General features: G+C 44.0%; 2 protein-coding genes across 2 annotated transcripts in view; one reads left to right on the top strand and one right to left on the bottom strand.

Annotated features, from left to right (window-relative positions):
- The window catches only part of RIMOC1 (RAB7A interacting MON1-CCZ1 complex subunit 1), a 375,501-nt gene that overhangs the window by 184,161 nt on the left and 172,092 nt on the right, over positions 1–19,248 (bottom strand). The window lies entirely within an intron of this gene.
- Positions 1–19,248, top strand: part of PLCXD3 (phosphatidylinositol specific phospholipase C X domain containing 3) — an 85,454-nt gene that overhangs the window by 28,315 nt on the left and 37,891 nt on the right. The gene's annotated exons all lie outside the window — the stretch shown is intronic.

Below are 19,248 nucleotides of genomic sequence, written 5' to 3'. Positions count from 1 at the left end.
CCCTTGGAATTCCTTCCAGCTCTACAATTCTGTGATTCTTATCAGAAAGCTTAGGAATATTGGAAGCTCCTAATACTATCTGGCAGTGGCACTCTATGGCTTCAGACCCAGGGGCGTAGGAAGGGGGAGTGGGAGGACGGCCCACCCCAGATGTCACCCTGAGGGGGGATGACAAAATGGTGGCTGGCCGAAGGCTACGCTCACTGTAGGGTGGCCAAGGGCGCATGCACGCTGTCGTTATGGGCGCTGCTCGAGCACTGTCCATATCGGTCGTGCTCGATTGGTGCCATCTATATCAGTGCCACACATGCTCCACTGGGCGGTTTGCCCCGCCCCTGTGGGTGGTTCGCCCCACCCTTCAACACCCTGTATCAGAGGTCAGAGAGCCTTCCTTCACCACTGTTCAGACCAGGGACATTCTCAGCTGTACTGAAGGTGTTGGGGATTTAAAAGACAATTGAAGGCAGCCCTGTTTTGGGTTTTTAATGTCTGACACTGTATTGTTTTTTATATTCGCTTGGAAGCCGTCCAGAGTGGCTGGGGAAATCCAGCCAGATGGGTGGGGTATAAATAATAAATTATTATTATTATTATTTTGAACTTGGGAACTTCCACATGCAAGCAGTCACTCTGTTCCTGTGCTAATAAGATCCTTCCCACTGACCAACAGACCTTGTGCCAGTAACACACATCAAGAAGAGCTTGACTCTGGCCCTGATAGGGATAACTGTAGCAAATGGTTTTGGTGTCACAGATTTGGCAGTGGTGAGAAGAGAGCCAGAAAAGAAAGAATAGAAAAAAAAGAGGAGTGAGAAGAGTGGTGAATCTAAACCAAGTGCCTAAAGAGAATGTATTAATACAAAGGATCGCTTAGTGTATCAACAGTTCTTTTCATCAGAAGCAGCTGCAGGTGTCAATGGACCGAAAGTAAAATCGATGTAAGAACAGAGCTATGAATCTGTCAAAAAAAAAAGTCTGAATAACAGTCACAAGGAAACCACCAGCGTACAACTTGCATAAAACCAAAAATTAATAATATGTTGCACATAATTATCTTGATACAAATGTCAAGCTGACATCTAGAATCTCTTAAAAAAAATACTGTGAACAGCAGATTTATGAAACAAATAATTAGCTAACTATATATAAGAGAGAGGGAGGGAGAGACAAGCCTGATAGTTCGGGGCTAAAATATCCAGCTGTGTTCAGAATACTCCAACCCACTGACTACAGTCTGAAGCCATATTCAGTTGTTCCTTCATATGCATGCAAAAAAAAGGGCTTGAGACTATGTCCTGCTTCTGCTTCCAATATCCCTGGAAATTGGTGGCCCTGCTCTCATTCCCTGCACACTGGGGGGGGGGGGGGAGTTTGACTTTACCAACACCATTTTGTCCACCTGGGTTTCACCATAACCAGCAACCTCTCAATCGATGCTGAGCTAGACAAGCATATTGGCAAGGCAGCTACAGCAATGGCTTACCTCTCTGAAAGGGTATGGGACAATGTGATTCTTAACATCCAATACCAAGATGAAGGTCTACCAGGCTTGCATGTTGAGCACATGGCTTTATGGTAGAGAGTTGTGGGCCACCTACAACTGCCAGGAATGATGCCTCGATGCCTTCCACCTCTCAAACTTAATTGCTGGGGTGGAAGTGAGAGTGTGGTTGTCTCTCTGTGTTTGTTGGATTAGGTTTAGGGTTAAGTGTCTGGCACGGAGACCCCTATCTCCTTCACAGAGCTCCAGTACTCAAGAGTTCCCTGGGAAGAGGGATTGATTGTTAAACTACTCTGGGATCGTAGCCCTGTAAGGGAAATATGGGTCTCCTAACAACTACAAGCACCCTTGGCAAACTACAGCTTCCAGGATTCTCTGTGGGGAAGCTATGATGGCTTAAAATTGTGGTGTTGTTTAGTTGTCTTAGTTGTGTTCGACTCTCCATGACCCCATGAACCAGAGCATACCTTGGAAGCTCTCACTTTCTTCTCAAAGCTTCTCCTTTTTTATGTCCATGGAGTTTTCCTGGCAAAATACTGGAGTGGTTTACCAGTTCCTTCTGCAGGTGGATCACATTTAGTCTAAACTCTCGAATATGACCTGTCCATCTTGGGTGGCCCTTCACCACGACAAGGCAGTGGTCCATGAAGGGGAAAATGGTGTTACACCACTCTAAATGTATAGTACAGATGGAGTTTTAATGGATGTCTTACAGATATTTTTGGAGGACATTCTCTTGAACCTGGAGCTTGGCTGTCGTTACTGTGAACTCCCCCCCCCAATGTGCTATGCATTTGTGGTGGAACATTTAAGTAATGAGCAAACATGTGATCATCTAATACAGAAAAGTTGTGGATGATGCCCCAGGTTATTTTCCTGCTAGCCCATTGTTCAGAAAACAGAGGGAAACAAATGCAAATTGTTCAGCATGGAGAAGTTCTTTGCAAAGCACCCTTTGCAAGGGTTGTGTCAGAAGAGCTGCCTCTCTCCACCTCCATTAGAGCTTTGTGCTCAATGTTTTTTGAGGCTGTGCCAAGATCTGGGTGACCTTGATGGTTGCCCTGCAATGGAAAGCTGAGACACGTATGCTCAGGAAAGGCCTTAATAATTGACTTAAAAGCTGGAGATTGTCAATCCTAGAATTTACCACAATAAAAACATACTATTGGGACCAGTTACAGATAGGTAGCCGTGTTGGTCTGCCATAGTCAAAATAAAAAATTCCTTCCAGTAGCACCTTAAAGACCAACTAAGTTAGTTCTTGGTATGAGCTTTCGTGTGCATGGGTGTATCTGAAGAAGTGTGCATGCACACGAAAGCTCATACCAAGAACTAACTCAGTTGGTCTTTAAGGTGCTACTGGAAGGAATACTATTGGGAGTGTTGTTGGGGGTGGCCAGGTGTCAAGACTAGAAATGACCTGATATTTGGGAGGCATTTCTCCCCTGCCCATTCAGGACAGAGGCAAATAGCTCCCTTGCCCATATTAGGAAAGAGTGGGAGAAATTCAGTGCCCTGTGGCCTGTCTGTGTTTTGCTGAATAGCATCATGAGAGAGGCGGGGGACTTGAGAATTCATTCCGACCTGGGAAATATTGTGTAAACTTTCTTGATTATAATGCTAGCAAATTTGTCATGTTTTCTAATGTTCCTTTCACTGCTGTGCCTGTTGCATTATGGAACAGTGGCTCCTTGACCAATACACTGGCATATAATGCTAAATTTCATTCATACCAGTGGTTGTGCTGTGACACAACAATGGATGCTGTTGGACATTGTCACTGCCCCCCCCCCACATGCATGCTTCTTATTCCCCCACAGATCACCCAGGAAAACCTCAAGAATGAACTACATGTCAGTATGCCACCCCAAATTCCATCATTTTATTCCTGCAGTTTTCTAACTTAATGGACTTGCAGTTAATGGAAGCAATGAGCAGAGAAATGAGCACTAAACTGCCACCAGATTCCTGCAGGTGGCTTCTATTTTGTGTGAAACCTCAAGTAAAATGTGGAAATTAACAGTTAGGGAAAAGATACTGTGTGGATTCAGCCTGAATTAGGCTGGTAGACCAGATCCTTACCTCTCCTGCTCTTCATGAGGCAAGTTTGGCAGGGGGTAAGAGCCACCCACCTGTCAGTCACCTGGTATTGCAATGTGCTGATTTCCACCAATCACAAAACGCTGTGTGCAGGACTTCAGGGGTGCCACTGGTCAGCAAATTGTCACTGCCTACAAACCTGCTTTGGTCCAGCTGCATCCTTGCCTTCCCTATCCCTGATGCCATATTTGATGTTAGGTGTAGGGCAAGTGGTGGCGGCTTGGCTGAAATGGCCCTGGTGGGCAGAATGGCTTAGTTCATTAATTACATGCTGCTGTTCCACAGTGAGCTGTGCCCCAAAGCAGATGCCCCTAAAAATCCACTTATCAAAAAAGCAAGCATTGGGGGTAGCTGAGATAAGCCAGCTTACAAAACGTATCCATAAATTCAAGCAGGGCAAAAATAAACAACGGAACCAACACAGAGTAAATTCCGTATTACAAAAGAAGCTCTTTCTCTTTGGTGATCACTCGTAGCTGCGTAAAATTGTCTTCCATGAACATGGTTTTAAAAGTGAGTCCGTAAGTGACTGTGGAGGCCAATTCTGGATCCACACATCCTTCCACAGTGGGGAAATAGATTTCCGGGTAGGAGTTGATCATGGTGAGGGTTTGCCAAATGTGCCTTCCTTTTAGCATGTTTCTCCCTTTCATCCTGAGTCTGAGTGTATTCAAACCCATGACACCTTTGGTAAAGGCTGTTCTCCAATTGTAGCGCTCTCAGGCCAGTGTTTCCCAGTTGTTGGTATTTATACTACATTTTTAAAGATTTGCCTTGAGAGTCTTTGAAGCTCTTTTGTTGACCACCAGTGTGACACTTTCCATTTTTAAGTTCAGAATAGAATAACTGCTTTGGAAGATGATCATCAGGCATCCACACAACATGACCAGTCCAACGAATCTAGACTTCAATACGTAAGTACTGAGCAAAGGAAAGTGAATAGAGAATCAGATTTCAGTTGCTGCTGCTAGTCTTGCTGAACTCCATGAGGCAAAACACTACTAAATCTTAGGTTACGTAAATACAATGCTGGTAACAACACACACAATGTAACAGGCTATTTTTGACTCTGTAACTTCTATTTCAAACACAGTTCAGCATATAATATCTCACAAAGTGTAATTCCATAGACCAACATATCATGCAAACAGAACATATCAAGAGAAATTAAAGTCCAATGGATGGTCAGGAGAAAAAGTGCATTCGGTTCCTAAATTGGCACATTGGCAATAACCACAATATGGTATGCTTATCTTCTGATGTTCTACGTACAGTCATACCTCATGTTATGTTTGCTTCAGGTTGCGCGTTTTCAGGTTGCACCCCGCGGTGACCCGGAAGTACTGGAAAGGGTCACTTCCGGGTTTCGCCACTCCTGCATGTGCAGAAGCGGCAAATCGTGACCCGTGCATTTGCAGATTCGGGTTGCGTTCTTTTCAGGTTGCGACCGGGCCTCCGGAACGGATCCCGTTCGCAACCAGAGGTACCACTGTATATATGTTCTACACTTTGTGAGATATTATATGTTGAATTGTGTTTGAAATAGAAGTTACATAGTCAAGAACAGCCTCTTACGTTGTGTGTGTTGTTACCAGAACTCCATGAGGCTGCAGTAGGCTGCCTTTAAGCACAGTTCAAAGGAGGAAGCACGGCAGGGGCCTAATTTGGCTGACAGGAAGGAGGTTCCGCACTCCTGCATTGTGAGGTGGCTGAGTGGTGTTCTTCATTCTTCATTACAAGCCTGGTAGATGAAGGGAACGCAGTGGATGTAGCCTACCTTGATTTCAGCAAGGCATTTGACAAGGTGCCCCATGATATTCTTGTAAAGAAGCTGGTAAAATGCGGTCTTGACTATGCTACCACTCAGTGGATTTGTAACTGGCTGACTGACCGAACCCAAAGGGTGCTCATCAATGGTTCCTGTTCATCCTGGAGAAGAGTGACTAGTGGGGTGCCACAGGGTTCTGTCTTGGGCCCAGTCTTATTCAACATCTTTATCAACGACTTGGATAATGGACTCAAGGGCATCCTGATCAAATTTGCAGATGACACCAAACTGGGAGGGGTGGCTAACACCCCAGAGGACAGGATCACACTTCAAAATGACCTTGACAGATTAGAGAACTGGGCAAAAATAAACAAGATGAATTTTAACAGGGAGAAATGTAAAGTATTGCACTTGGGCAAAACAAATGAGAGGCACAAATACAAGATGGGTGACACCTGGCTTGAGAGCAGTACATGTGAAAAGGATCTAGGAGTCTTGGTTGACCACAAACTTGACATGAGCCAACAGTGTGACGCGGCAGCTAAAAAAGCCAATGCAATTCTGGACTGCATCAATAGGAGTATAGCATCTAGATCAAGGGAAGTAATAGTGCCACTGTATTCTGCTCTGGTCAGACCTCACCTGGAGTACTGTGTCCAGTTCTGGGCACCACAGTTCAAGAAGGACACTGACAAACTGGAACGTGTCCAGAGGAGGGCAACCAAAATGGTCAAAGGCCTGGAAACGATGCCTTATGAGGAACGGCTAAGGGAGCTGGGCATGTTTAGCCTGGAGAAGAGGAGGTTAAGGGGTGATATGATAGTCATGTTCAAATATATAAAAGGATGTCACATAGAGGAGGGAGAAAGGTTGTTTTCTGCTGCTCCAGAGAAGCGGACACGGAGCAATGGATCCAAACTACAAGAAAGAAGATTCCACCTAAACATTCGGAAGAACTTCCTGACAGTAAGAGCTGTTCGACAGTGGAATTTGCTGCCAAGGAGTGTGGTGGAGTCTCCTTCTTTGGAGGTCTTTAAGCAGAGGCTTGGCAACCATATGCCAGGAGTGCTCTGATGGTGTTTCCTGCTTGGCAGGGGGTTGGACTCGATGGCCCTTGTGGTCTCTTCCAACTCTATGATTCTATGATTTTAATACTCATGAAAGTTACAAACCTGTCTCTAATGCCCTCACAGCCTCCTGCACTTCCTGTAAGGACAGGACAACCTCTTATCCCAAATGCATCCTGGAAAATCACTCCAAGAGGAGGTGGCTTTGGGAGGGTGTGTGTCCTGTGTCCTGAGGCTGAGGAAAAGACCTGGAGGGCCACATTTGCCCCCCTGGGCACGAGGTTCCTCACCTCTTGGTGAAACACATGGCAATACCTTGTGAACCCAACTCTGGATTCTACTCTTCTTACGTTCTCAGCTGCCTGAGTCATTTCAACGGGGAACATTAGACCAAGTCAGGGGTCTTCCATATGTTGAAGCTGGTGCTTGATCAGTGAGCTGTGGTGGTCCCTATGGCAGAGTGTCACACTTCTAGGCAGCACCTTCAGGCTCCTGGCTGCAACTCACAGCTGCCTGTCTCTGCTTTAAGACTTCCTTGTTGCTGAGAAATTCTATGAGCGGCAAAAATAGCAATCTTTAAAGAACTTGCTCGCTTTGGACAGCTCTTTTTTCAAAAAACTGTTCAAAGCAGGAATTCCCCGTGTATAATTTTCTTTTGAGTTAGAAGCCACTGTTTAGCTCTCTGAGTGACAATAGTGATTCTTTGTGCTGTAATGTAGAAAACAGAGGTTCAGCGGGGTGTTGCTATCGTTTAAACACCAATTAATGCAGTAATTTCTTGGCTGCAGCAGTAAAGGATTCCTTTTCATTTTTAATTTGCACGGATTCTTGAAAGTGTGTACTGCTATGCTGGTGCCTAGCAGGGAGTGGTTAATGGGTGGGATCGCATTACCACCCTCCCCCTTCCCTGCCTGGTTTCGTATGGTAACCCTCCCCCCCACCTTTGTGGAAAATAAAAAGGGGGTAAGCCCCACCCAAGCCATTACCACTCCGCATGCATTAATGTTCCTGCTATTCATCCTGCCTACACAGACATGCTGTCCCTAGTATACTCCCTGTGCCTTGCAGATCTTGAAAAGCATTATGCATTGTGATGAAAGTTTGACATTTATGTACACGGGATGGCGTGTTTTTTGTGTGTAAGAACTCTGTGATTTCTATTATTTGGCACTCCACGAGCACGATAATCTAGCTTCATAAGAAGAGTGTGTTAGAGCGCATTGTATGGCAGAGTGAAAGTTCATCTGTTAATGCAAAAGAAAAAGGGAAAGCAAGGACAGATCTTTTTAAAAAAAGCAAAAGAAAAGCTAGGTTGTTTGAACCAGTGGTTATGGAAAAGGCCGCTTTGTCTCTCAAGAAGCACATTCCACAGTGAGACAAGAGTCTTGATAAGTGTGCCAGCCTGAAAATTCCCCAGAACACTCAGGAATCCATCAGATTCCATCAGTCTTTGAGAGTGCACCAACTCGTTGAGTCTCTCCGGCAGAGTTGAGTAGCTACATTTAGCCTAAACCTCACCAGAGAATGGTCTATCCATGACAAGTGACTCACACTGAGGGCCCCCCCCCAACTCCACCCCAGTCAATGGAGTATTACTAGTCTGCTCTGAGGAAAAGACCAGGTCTACACCAGATTAGGTGTAGGGGAAGCAGCTGTGGTTTGGGGAACATGGCCTTATGAGTCAAATTGAGACCCATGCTGGGCCAAATTAGTCTGGAGGTTCTCCAACCACGCAGTAAATGAGCAATGCTGGATGCAGAAAAGCAGCAGAATGCTCCAGCTTTCTTCCTCCAGCCCGTTCAATTCATAGAATCATAGAATCATAGAGTTGGAAGAGACCACAAGGGCCATCGAGTCCAACCCCCTGCCAAGCAGGAAACACCATCAGAGCACTCCTGACATATGGTTGTCAAGCCTCTGCTTAAAGACCTCCAAAGAAGGAGACTCCACCACACTCCTTGGCAGCAAATTCCACTGTCGAACAGCTCTTACTGTCAGGAAGTTCTTCCTAATGATTAGGTGGAATCTTCTTCCTTGTAGTTTGGATCCATTGCTCCGTGTCCGCTTCTCTGGAGCAGCAGAAAACAACCTTTCTCCCTCCTCTATGTGACATCCTTTTATATATTTGAACATGGCTATCATATCACCCCTTAACCTCCTCTTCTCCAGGCTAAACATGACCAGCTCCCTTAGCCGTTCCTCATAAGGCATCGTTTCCAGGCCTTTGACCATTTTGGTTGCCCTCCTCTCCAGCATGGAATTCAGTGCTCTCGCCTGGATGGAATTCCCTGGTGCCTATAGCTACCAGGTGAATGTTTCAGTACACAGCTGCAGTATAAACAGACTGCTGTGGTCAGACCACTTTGAACAGTCAATAAAATAAGCCATTTCCTACAAAAGCTGCTGTGGCAATAGCTTATCTCTGATGTGCCACCTGACTTTTCAGCTTCCAGACACATGACTCTATTCTGCTTGGACTATGCCCCCTTCCACACCGAATTTTATGTATTGATTTAGCATTTGTTCCCCACCTTTCCTTGAAGGTGCTCATGGTTCTCCTCCCGCTGATATCATAATGCTGTGATGCAAATATGTGACCATGTCTGGAATACATCTCTGGTCCTCTTTCCTCAAAAAGGAGATCATAAAGTTGGAAAAGCTTCAGAAAAGGGTCACTTTTGCAGCTTATTGTGACTTTTTAGTAAAGGTAAAGGGACCCCTAACCATTAGGTCCAGTCGTGACCGACTCTGGGGTTGCGGCACTCATCTCGCTTTATTGGTCAAGAGAGCCGGTGTAAAGCTTCCGGGTCATGTGGCCAGCATGACTAAGCCACTTTTGGCGAACCAGAGCAGTGCACAGAAATGCCGTTTACCTCCCCGTTGGAGCGGTACCTATTTATCTACTTGCACTTTGATGTTATCTTAGAGTAAATGTAAGAGGTGACACTATGCATGGCATGGAGAAAGTTGCTGGAGAAGAGTTTTTGCCCTGCTCCCATAGCACTAGAACTTGTGACTATCCAGTGAAACTGAATGTTTGAAGAATCTTCAGGACAGATAAAAGAAAACAATTATTCACACAGCACATAACTTGCTCCAGCAGGAGGAAATGAAGTGATGGCCATCAACTTGGACGGCTTTAGAAGGGAACAAATTCATGGACAATAAGGCTTTCAGTGTAGGGTTACCAGACGTCCCCGGTTCCCGGGGACAGTTCCCTGATTTGGAAATCTGTCCCGGGACAAATTCCGTCCCCGGGATGTCCCCAGATTTGCAAATCTGTCCCCGGGTAAACATGGCAGCTGCAGCCTCAGCAGCCCGGAGCCAGCCTGTTAATGCACTTGGCTCTGGCTAGTTTCAGGAGCTGCTCGCTGCCGTGCTACCCGCCATTTTCCTCCGCCACGGCAGTGGATGGAGTGGATGGAGCAGTCTGTTAATGTGGAAAAAGCACAAAAGCAAGGGGAGAGGGCCGTGCAGAAGGCCATGTTTTAATTGCTCCTTATTAGCCTCCCAACAAAAGCAAAATAAAACTGTAAAAACAGATAAACAAACAGAATATTTCAGCAGACACCTGCAGTGTCATATTGTTCTGCAGTCAGGTTGGTGAATAAAAGAAAGCAGGAACCTAAAAACTTGAGGTGGGTGGGGAAGAGACACTGCTATCTAATTAAAGCAAGGAAAAAAACCCAAACAGATTAAGCTGAAGCCATCATGTTTGTTACATGCTGTGCTGGGAATAAATTAAATGGCAAAGTTTCAGCCATTCCAGGTCCTGGTGCACAACTAAAATAGAACCATAGAATTGTAGAGCTGGAAGGAACCCCAAAGGTCATCTAGAAATGGAGTTCTTTATTGCAGGGTTGGGAGGAGTTGTTTGAAATGGGTAAAGGTAAAGGGACCCCTGACCATTAGGTCCAGTCATGACCGAATCTGGGGTTGCGGCGCTCATCTCGCTTTATTGGCCGAGGGAGCTGGCGTGCAGCTTCCAGGTCACGTGGCCAGCATGACTAAGCCGCTTCTGGATAACCAGAGCAGCACACGGAAACACCGTTTACCTTCCCGCCGGAGCGGTACCTATTTATCTACTTGCACTTTGATGTGCTTTCAAACTGCTAGGTTGGCAGGAGCAGGGACCGAGCAACGGGAGCTCACCCCGTTGCGGGGATTCGAACCACCAACCTTCTGATCGGCAAGTCCTAGGCTCTGTGGTTTAACCCACGGCGCTACCCGCGTCCCGTTTGAAATGGGAGATGTGAATAATAATAATAATAATAATAATAATAATAATGTGTACCCAATGTTCTTGCAGCATTAAATGTGCCTGGGTTTGGCTCCCATTTACTTTGCAGATCAACCATCACCACGCTGGTGCCTTCCAAATGTTTTGGATCACAGTTCCCATCAGTCCCAGCCAGCATGTCCAATGATAAAGGATGGTGAGAGCTGTAGTCCAATATTAGCTCAAGGGCACCAGGCATTTTTGTTAATATAAATTCTCTGCAGTATATTTTTCCCAAAAAAGAAAAAGTTGTATGAACATTTCAGGTAACGTTTTCAGACAATTGCTAAGAATAAGCATAAAGGTTTCAAAGTGGCTTAAAATAAGTTGGCTGTATCCCAGTGCGTCTTCTTGGCCACATGCTACAGTTTTCTGGGACTTGTGGTAGAAGCAAAGTACTGGACTCTGAAGTCCCTTTCATCTCTCATTCTTTTAAAGATTCCACAGCAGGAAACTGGGTGGTTTTGACCTAACAGATGCTTGGTATCTTTGCTGAACACAGTTTGTTTCAGTATTTTCTTCTTTTTGTTTCAGAAGGGGGGGGGAGAGCTAACAATTTTTGATGGCACATAACATGCCCAACTAGCTAGCTAGATACAGATATATTGTAAGCGATAGAGACTCTGATACGTCTTGGATATAAAATATTACTCTCTCTCTTTTTGGTGGTCACTCATAGCCGAGTAAGATTGTCTTCCATAAACACGGTTTTAACAATGTGTCCGTAAGTGACTGTGGAGGCCAATTCTGGATCCACACGTCCTTCCACAGTGAGGACATTGGTTTCTGGGCGGGAGTTGATCACGGTGTGGATTTTCCAAGCGTGCCTTCCTCTTAGCATGTTTCTCCCTTGCGTCCCGAGTTCGAGAGTCTTCAAAGCCCATGACACCTTTGGTAAAGGCTGTTCTCCAACTGGAGCGCTCTCAGGCCAGTGTTTCCCAATTGTCAGTGTTTATACTACATTTTTAAAGATTTTCCTTGAGACAGTCTTTAAACCTATTTTGTTAACCACCGGCATTATGCTTTCCCTTTTAAAGTTCGGAATAGAATAGTTGCTAAGTGTCTAGTGCCCTCACCCCCTCCTTCTTTCGAACTCGGGGGTGATTTATGGGCACAGCAGGCGAGGCAGTGTTTTCCCAATCCCCTGGGAAAACTCGGGAGGCTAATTACTCCCATATTAGCCTCTTAATTACCTTGTGTGAGCCGGGGAGACGGTATTGCCGGCCATCTTCCAATGCACCCCTAGCCGCCCCCATAAAAAGCACCTTAGAGACCAACTAAGTTTGATCTTGGTATAAGCTTTTGTGTGCATGCACACTTCTTCAGATAGCTGAAGAATCTTTGGTATTTGAAGAATTTGTTGTTGTTGTTGTTGTTAGTATTATTATTTCCTGACCCACAAATTTACTCCAGGACAGAAGTCTGAGCACATTTGCATATTAATGTACACACACTGGACCCCCTGCTTTTGACTTGTAACCCAGTTTTCGAAAGCAGACATTCAATAGAAGGTTCATAGGGGCTTCCTCCCATCCCAGCCTACATTAATTCACCCTGGCTATTTAAATAGAACTACCAGAACTCTACAGAGAAACTTTTCTAATCCAGCCATTTTGCAGAAGGTTTGGGACATTTTTGCACGATGTGAGTCTGAGGACCTGAGATTACAATGGCAGAGGGCTTGTGATTTTAGTATGCTTTGCTTTTAATTATTGTTATTATAAATTCATTTCTAGTCTGCCATTCTGAGCACTGCCCACACAAAGTGGCTTACATATCATAAAAGCACAATGCAGTGTGCAACACAGAACTGAAAGCCGGACAATTTCTAAGGCGGCGGTGCAAATGTTTCTGAAGAACAATTAAAGGGCAATTAAAAGCAGGATAATTTAGATTTGTTTTGCAAAGAATAAAATGCACATACTGAGCTTTCTACATGTTGCAGGCAATTTTAAAAAAATCATTAAGAATTGAACACCTGTGTTGAAAAGATTCAGCAGTACAGTTTTTCTATTAGGGCTGTCAACTGATGAAATCCTTTTAACTGATTAGCCATCTGTTGGTGAATTATTAACTTTATGTAAGTTTGTATAAACACAGAGAAATGGGTATACATAGACAGGTGAAAGCCAGTATTTTAAGTATAGTTTTATGAGTTTTTGGGTGCCGGACTCCTCTAAATTCTTGCCTCTAGTAAGTTTTAGAGTTTAATCAAGACTTGGGGTGTTAAACTGGGTACCACAGTGTTCCCCAACCTTGGGCCTCCAGCTGTTTTTGGACTACAACTCCCACCATCCCTCGCTAGCAAGACCAGTGGTCAAGAATGATGGGAATTGTAGTCCAAAAACAGTTGGAGGCCCAAGGTTGGGGAACACTGGGGTACCAGACACTTAGTCCCTGGATTCAGAAAGTATTCAGAGAACAAAGGGGCCATTAAGAAAGCAAGAGAGAGGGCTATGGACCAGATGACAAATGGGTGGGGCCCCTCCTCCAGTTCTTAGAGAGTGAGAAGGACAAAAGCCAAGGTTTAGTGCTGAAAGGATGTGTCATGTGGCCTAGATGTAAAGGCCTAGGTTGCGCTTGATTAATAAGCAAAACCATTTTTTTAAAAAAATGATTTTTATTTGATTTTACAATTTTGAAGTTATAACAATACCAAATACATGACATGTTCATGTTCAGAGATTTCTCCAAATCTCCAGACTTCCCACCATCCCCTCCCTGGGTCCTATTGTCAAAATTTTCAACTGCATAATATTTCATCATCCATATTTTGTATCTCTCCATATTGTCCGTAGTCTATGTTACATTACAAGTGTTATTAGAATCCTGCTAATAGGAGACAGTGGTCTCCTAAATGAATTATAAAACTTCCCCATTCTTTCTTTAAGTTTTTGTCCTCTTGGTTCCTGAGCCTTCCGGTCAGTTTTGCCTTTTCGGGATATTCCAGCAGCTTAATTTGCCATTCTTCTCTGGTAGAATGACGTTGCTCCCAATTAAGGCTTACACCCCTCCATCCCTATTAATCTACGTCACTCCTACATCTTGTAATCTGAGCTTGTACCCTGTGCGTTTTCTGTTCCGAGACTTTCTGAGCTCTTCTCGACCTTGGGGAGGGCGGTGGAGGAATGCTGCCCAACTACTGTGAATCTGTTAACTCTCTCTCTTCCAGTGTTTCTTCTCCTAGCTGTTCCCCACCCAGTATTTCCCAGCTTCTGCCTTTTGAACTATGCCCCTCTGCAAACAACTGTTCCAAATCTATGCTGTCCTCCTGCTCCTGGGAAGATTCAGGAGCAGGAACAGGAGAGGGGATGGCTCCCACCATTCCTCCTCAGTGCAGCGCTCCTCAGCACGGTCCCTGACAGTCAGTAGAGTATGATACTCATAATCTCAGGGTTGTGTGTTCAAGCCCCATGTTGGGTAAAAGATTCTTGAATTGCATGGGGTGGGATTGGCTGAACCTCATGCTCCCTTCCAAGCCTACAATTCTATGCTTCTAAGGCCTTATTCTTATGTGAATATGTGTATAGAAGTCTTAGTCTTGACCAATGCTGGTTAGATATTCCTGATCATTTTGAAAACGGGGGGGGGGGGGAATCAACAGCTCCCCATTCTTTTTTCCTCCTCTGTTGTTTTTTTTTAAAAAATGATATTTATTGAAATTTTACAAACAATAAAAGGTTACAAAATTAAAAATAAGAAATAAAAAAGAATAACAATAATAAAAGAAAAAAAGATACAAAAATACACAGACAAAATACATAAAAAGTAAAAAAAAGTCAAAAAGAAATCAATATTTTCATATCTTATATTTCATTTACTTGTTTCCTGACCTCCTCACACCCCCTTTTTTTGTATTCCAGTTCACGTGGTTAATTCAGCAAATCCTTACCCTCTATCATTTATCTTTACTCAATATCTTAACCTATTATAACTATATATTTTCAACCATTGTCAATCCGTATTTACATATTCTTGTTAATCTTTTTACCAATACCGCTTATTTTCAGTCCAACATCCCTTTAACATTCATTAATTTTACAGTATTTCTGCAAGTAGTCTTTAAATTTCTTCCAGTCTTCTTCCACCACCTCTTCTCCCTGGTCTCGGATTCTGCCAGTCATTTCTGCCAATTCCATGTAGTCCATCACCTTCATCTGCCATTCTTCCAGGGTGGGTAGATCTTGTGTCTTCCAATACTTTGCAATCAATATTCTTGCTGCTTTTTCCCTCCTCTGTTGGAATAACTTGGTCGTTGGAGCAGGAGCCTCGAACTTTCAGGGCTGTGGGTTCGAGACCCACGTTGGGGAAAAGGTTCCTGCATTGCAGGGGGTTGGACTAGATGACCCAAGGGGTCCCTTTGAACTCTACAATTTTTTATTCTAGTCTACCTTTGCTCTTTGCTATGAGTCACTGGAGAATAAACTCAGCAAGTTTATTTTTACCGTCTTAAATCTCTGTCTGCCTCTGTGTGTGTACATCCAAAAGGGTATATGTTTGTGTGAAGGAGGAAACCCAAAAATAACATGGAAAAGACAAGCAAACCCTAACAAGGGCCGTCACCTGGAAGCCAGCACTTGGCAAACTTGAAAAAATGTGCCTAGAATTGTCTCAGGGATACTTATTTTCCTTCCGAGACCATCTTGCTGTTAGCATGAATATCAAATGCAACGCCGAAAGCATTTTCACGTGCGTTTAGTTTCAGCTTGATTAACACAGGGCAGGTGAATTGTTCGTTTCCTTCATTAGCACATTTTACAAATGTATCGTTATAATTACTATTTCTATGCTTAATTTATTAATCACCCTTCTAAACCACTGTCTCAAGGTGACTTACACATACTATAATTAAAAAGAGTTTAAAACAATTAAAATGGAGAGATTTAAACATAGCTTCTGGAACCGCCAGAAAAACCCCTCTCCCCCCCATCCACAATCTAGCTTAACACAGCATAGATAAATCCGTCATTTTCTTCATTAGCACATTCTATAAATGTGCGCAAAGTGATCTCAATACAGCAGGGAGTGGAGATAAGTTCTTAGTTGCCACCAGGAAAAAAAATCCCTTCCTCCATGATTTATCTTGATCATTGTTTTCTGTTGCCACCAGAAAACCCCTCTTGCCTATCCTTGATTTAGCTTGATTAACACATTTTCTTCATTAGCACGTTTTATAAATGCATGGCGGGATGGGGGGGAGGGGGAGTAAGATCCAGCTGGAAGCAGAGCTAAGTTCTTGGCTGCCATCAGAAAATCCCCTCCTTCCCTTCTCTCAGCATTGCATCAGTCTAGCAATCTAGTTGCTTATTTATTTTTGAAACCATGTGTATCTCACCTTGAAGGACCGAAATCATTCTAAGGTGTCTTACAAGTCAACTCAAAATGCAATAATAACTTTTCAAAATGTCTAATTCTCTACACATGTTATTTGGGTGGAGATGGCAACACAGGGGCAAGCTCTCACATTGCTGCCTGCCTCCCTCTGCCCCTGGAGGTCCATGTGTCCCAACAGCAGACGATGACGTCAAGTGGAGGATTTGGAAAGTATTGGCGGGTGTCAAGCGCTGGACTGAGGAGATGGTGGGAGCCACCCCCCTTTTCCTCAACCTTCCTAAGGGCAGGAAGACAGTATTGATTTAGAGCAGTGGTTTGCAGAGGGGCATTGTCCAGAAGGGAAAAGCTGGGAAATACTGGGTGAGGAACAGCTAGAAGAAGAAACACCAGGAGAGAGACAACTGGCAGATTCAGTGCCTTTGGACAGCATTCCTAACCCCCCCTTCGCCTAAGACTAGACAGACTTTGAGAGTGATAGAACAGAGAGCACAGCGGCAACAAGCTCAGATTACCCGACGTAGGAGTGACGTAGATTAATGGGGATGGAGGGGGTAAACCTTTACTGGGAGCAACACCATTTCTAGAGAGATATGCATTCCTTTGTTTCTCACTGTGATTATTAAAGAAACTAACTGGTAAGAATGCTCCTTTCATTTGATCTGCTTATTTACTGCCACCAGGGGAGGGATCTGATCCCCCAAAGCCTGACAGTGGGCAACTTCCAAGTCTGCCCCTGCTCTCCATTCTCACGGCACATTATTAGACGTATCAAGGATTGCACTGCTCAGGGGTTTGCTGACAATTCAAGTAGTGATTCAGGAAATCTTGCCAGGACAAAGACAGGCAATGGACACCATCTAGCACAGCCTTCTGCAAGCTGGTGACCTCCCAATGTATTGGACTACAACTCCCATCAGCCCTGACTAGGTTAAAGTTTCCAGCATGGGGAAAGCTCATCTAGCGGGAGGTTTTCCTGCACAAAGTAGCAGATTATGCCCAAAGCCTTTTGAGATGCATTGCCTGTTCTTATTTCTGGCCTTGAGCTAATCAGCACAAATGTACGGTAGGTACAATTGGCAAGCCATTTTAACGAGGCAAACTCCGGCAATTGATATAAATAGATCTCAGTATTTGGAAATAGTTGTGTGTTTTTTTACCCTCATGAAGATACATTCCATTATGCAGTGCATGACACACACCCAACATCATTGTCTGCAGAAGGCACAGTATAACAGACCTATGAATTTCTTTGAATTTCAGAGTTAGAGGTTATTTGTAACAGCACAAGTAGAGAGAGCAGCTTTATTCAGAAAGAATGTGTTGTGTGGGGAGGTTTGGCCAGCCAAGGATGCTACCCCAAATTTTGTCATGAGAGTAGTAGTGGTGTGATCATGAAAACAACTGGGACAAAATTGCCATGGTTTTGTGATTTAATGGGATCACAAGCAGAAGTTTTTTTCCGGCAGCAAATAACACAGAAATGAGCACTAGGCTTCCGCTATATCCTGCTAGACTTCCAGAAGTCACTTACAAAAATACAAACACTATTAAATTTAAAAATTAATAATTATCAAACACTGAGAATTGTCTTTCAGGACAAATACAAGTAGCAGTGTTATGTTCTGTATGCAGTGATCCATATGGCATCAAAGCTGGCTTGGAAAATCTTTTACGACATTACAGATTAAGCTCACATCCACAGGGTATGCTTTGATCTACAGCATTGAGAAGCGACTTTTGCATTGTGTAAAAGACAAAACAAAATCAGCAGTTTGAGAAATGTTGGGAAGATGGAATAAAACTGCCGTAATTTTAAAACATAAAGAAAGTAACAGAAAGTTAAAACCGCAATTATTGTTGATTAGTCATTTAGTTGTGTCCGACTCTTCGTGACCCCATGGACCAGAGGACGCCAGGCACTCCTGTCTTCCACTGCCTCCCGCAGTTTGGTCAAACTCATGCTGGTAGCTTTGAGAACACTATCCAACCATCTCGTCCTCTGTCGTCCCCTTCTCCAATAGGACAGACTAAAATAAATTAAAACTCACACAAACTTTATAAACCTTTGAGTAAGGTAAAGGTAAAGGTAAAGGGACCCCTGACCATTAGGTCCAGTCGTGACCAACTCTGGGGTTGCGGCGCTCATCTCGCTTTCCTGGCCAAGGGAGCTGGCGTACAGTTCTGGGTCATGTGGCCAGCATGACTAAGCCACTTCTGGCGAACCAGAGCAACGCACGGAAATGCCATTTACCTTCCCACCAGAGTGGTACCTATTTATCTACTTGCACTTTAACATGCTTTCGAACTGCTAGGTTGGCAGGAGCAGGGACCGAGCAACAAGAGCTCGCCACGTCACGGGGATTCGAACCGCCGACTATCTGATCGGCAAGTCCTAGGCTCTGAGGTTTAATCCACAGAACCACCCAAGTCCCCAAACCTTTGAGTAGGCTTGTCTAAATGAGAATGTCTTCAGCAGGTGCCAAAAAGAATACAGTTAAGATATTTGCCTGGCATCAATAAGCTGGGAGTTCAAAAGCGCCATTGCTGCCGTGCTAAACAATGTAGTGCCCCTTAAAAAAAGTAATGTGTAGTTTTGCTCAGAGATACATGCAGATTACCATGAAGCTAATGGCACTCATTCCTTCTGGGTATTGTGAGTATAGATAAGAAAATCCTGTGTGCTGTGGAGTGGGAAGATACTACATCTTTGGGGCAGATACTTTGACTGGCATTTGATTTATTCTTCGTTTTGTTTAAAGCTTTTGACTTTTCCTTAAAAACATTAATTTCATGTCTTCATAATTACATACAGTGGTACCTCAGGTTAAGTACTTAATTCGTTCCGGAGGTCCGTTCTTAACTTGAAACTGTTCTTAATCTGAAGCACCACTTTAGCTAATGGGGCCTCCTGCTGCCGCCACGCCGCCAGAGCACGATTTCTGTTCTCATCCTGAAGCAAAGTTCTTAACCTGAAGCACTATTTCTGGGTTAGCGGAGTCTGTAACCTGAAGCGTATGTAACCTGAGGTACCACTGTATTATCCATTCCCTGTCCTGGATTTCCCAACACTGAAAAGAGATATAAGAAGTTACCAGGTTCCTCTTATTTTTGCTTTCTTTAAGCCTCCCTTCCTCCTCAAATACAGCTGTTATTTTAACCATATTTAACTGGTTGAATACCTTCTTAATTAGATCTAATT

The sequence above is a fragment of the Podarcis vaucheri genome (genome assembly GCF_965113315.1).
Source record: "Podarcis vaucheri genome assembly, chromosome: 11".
NCBI classification, from domain to species: domain Eukaryota; kingdom Metazoa; phylum Chordata; class Lepidosauria; order Squamata; family Lacertidae; genus Podarcis; species Podarcis vaucheri.
Note: the sequence above shows the minus strand (reverse complement) of the source record. Positions and strands in the feature narration are given on the sequence as shown.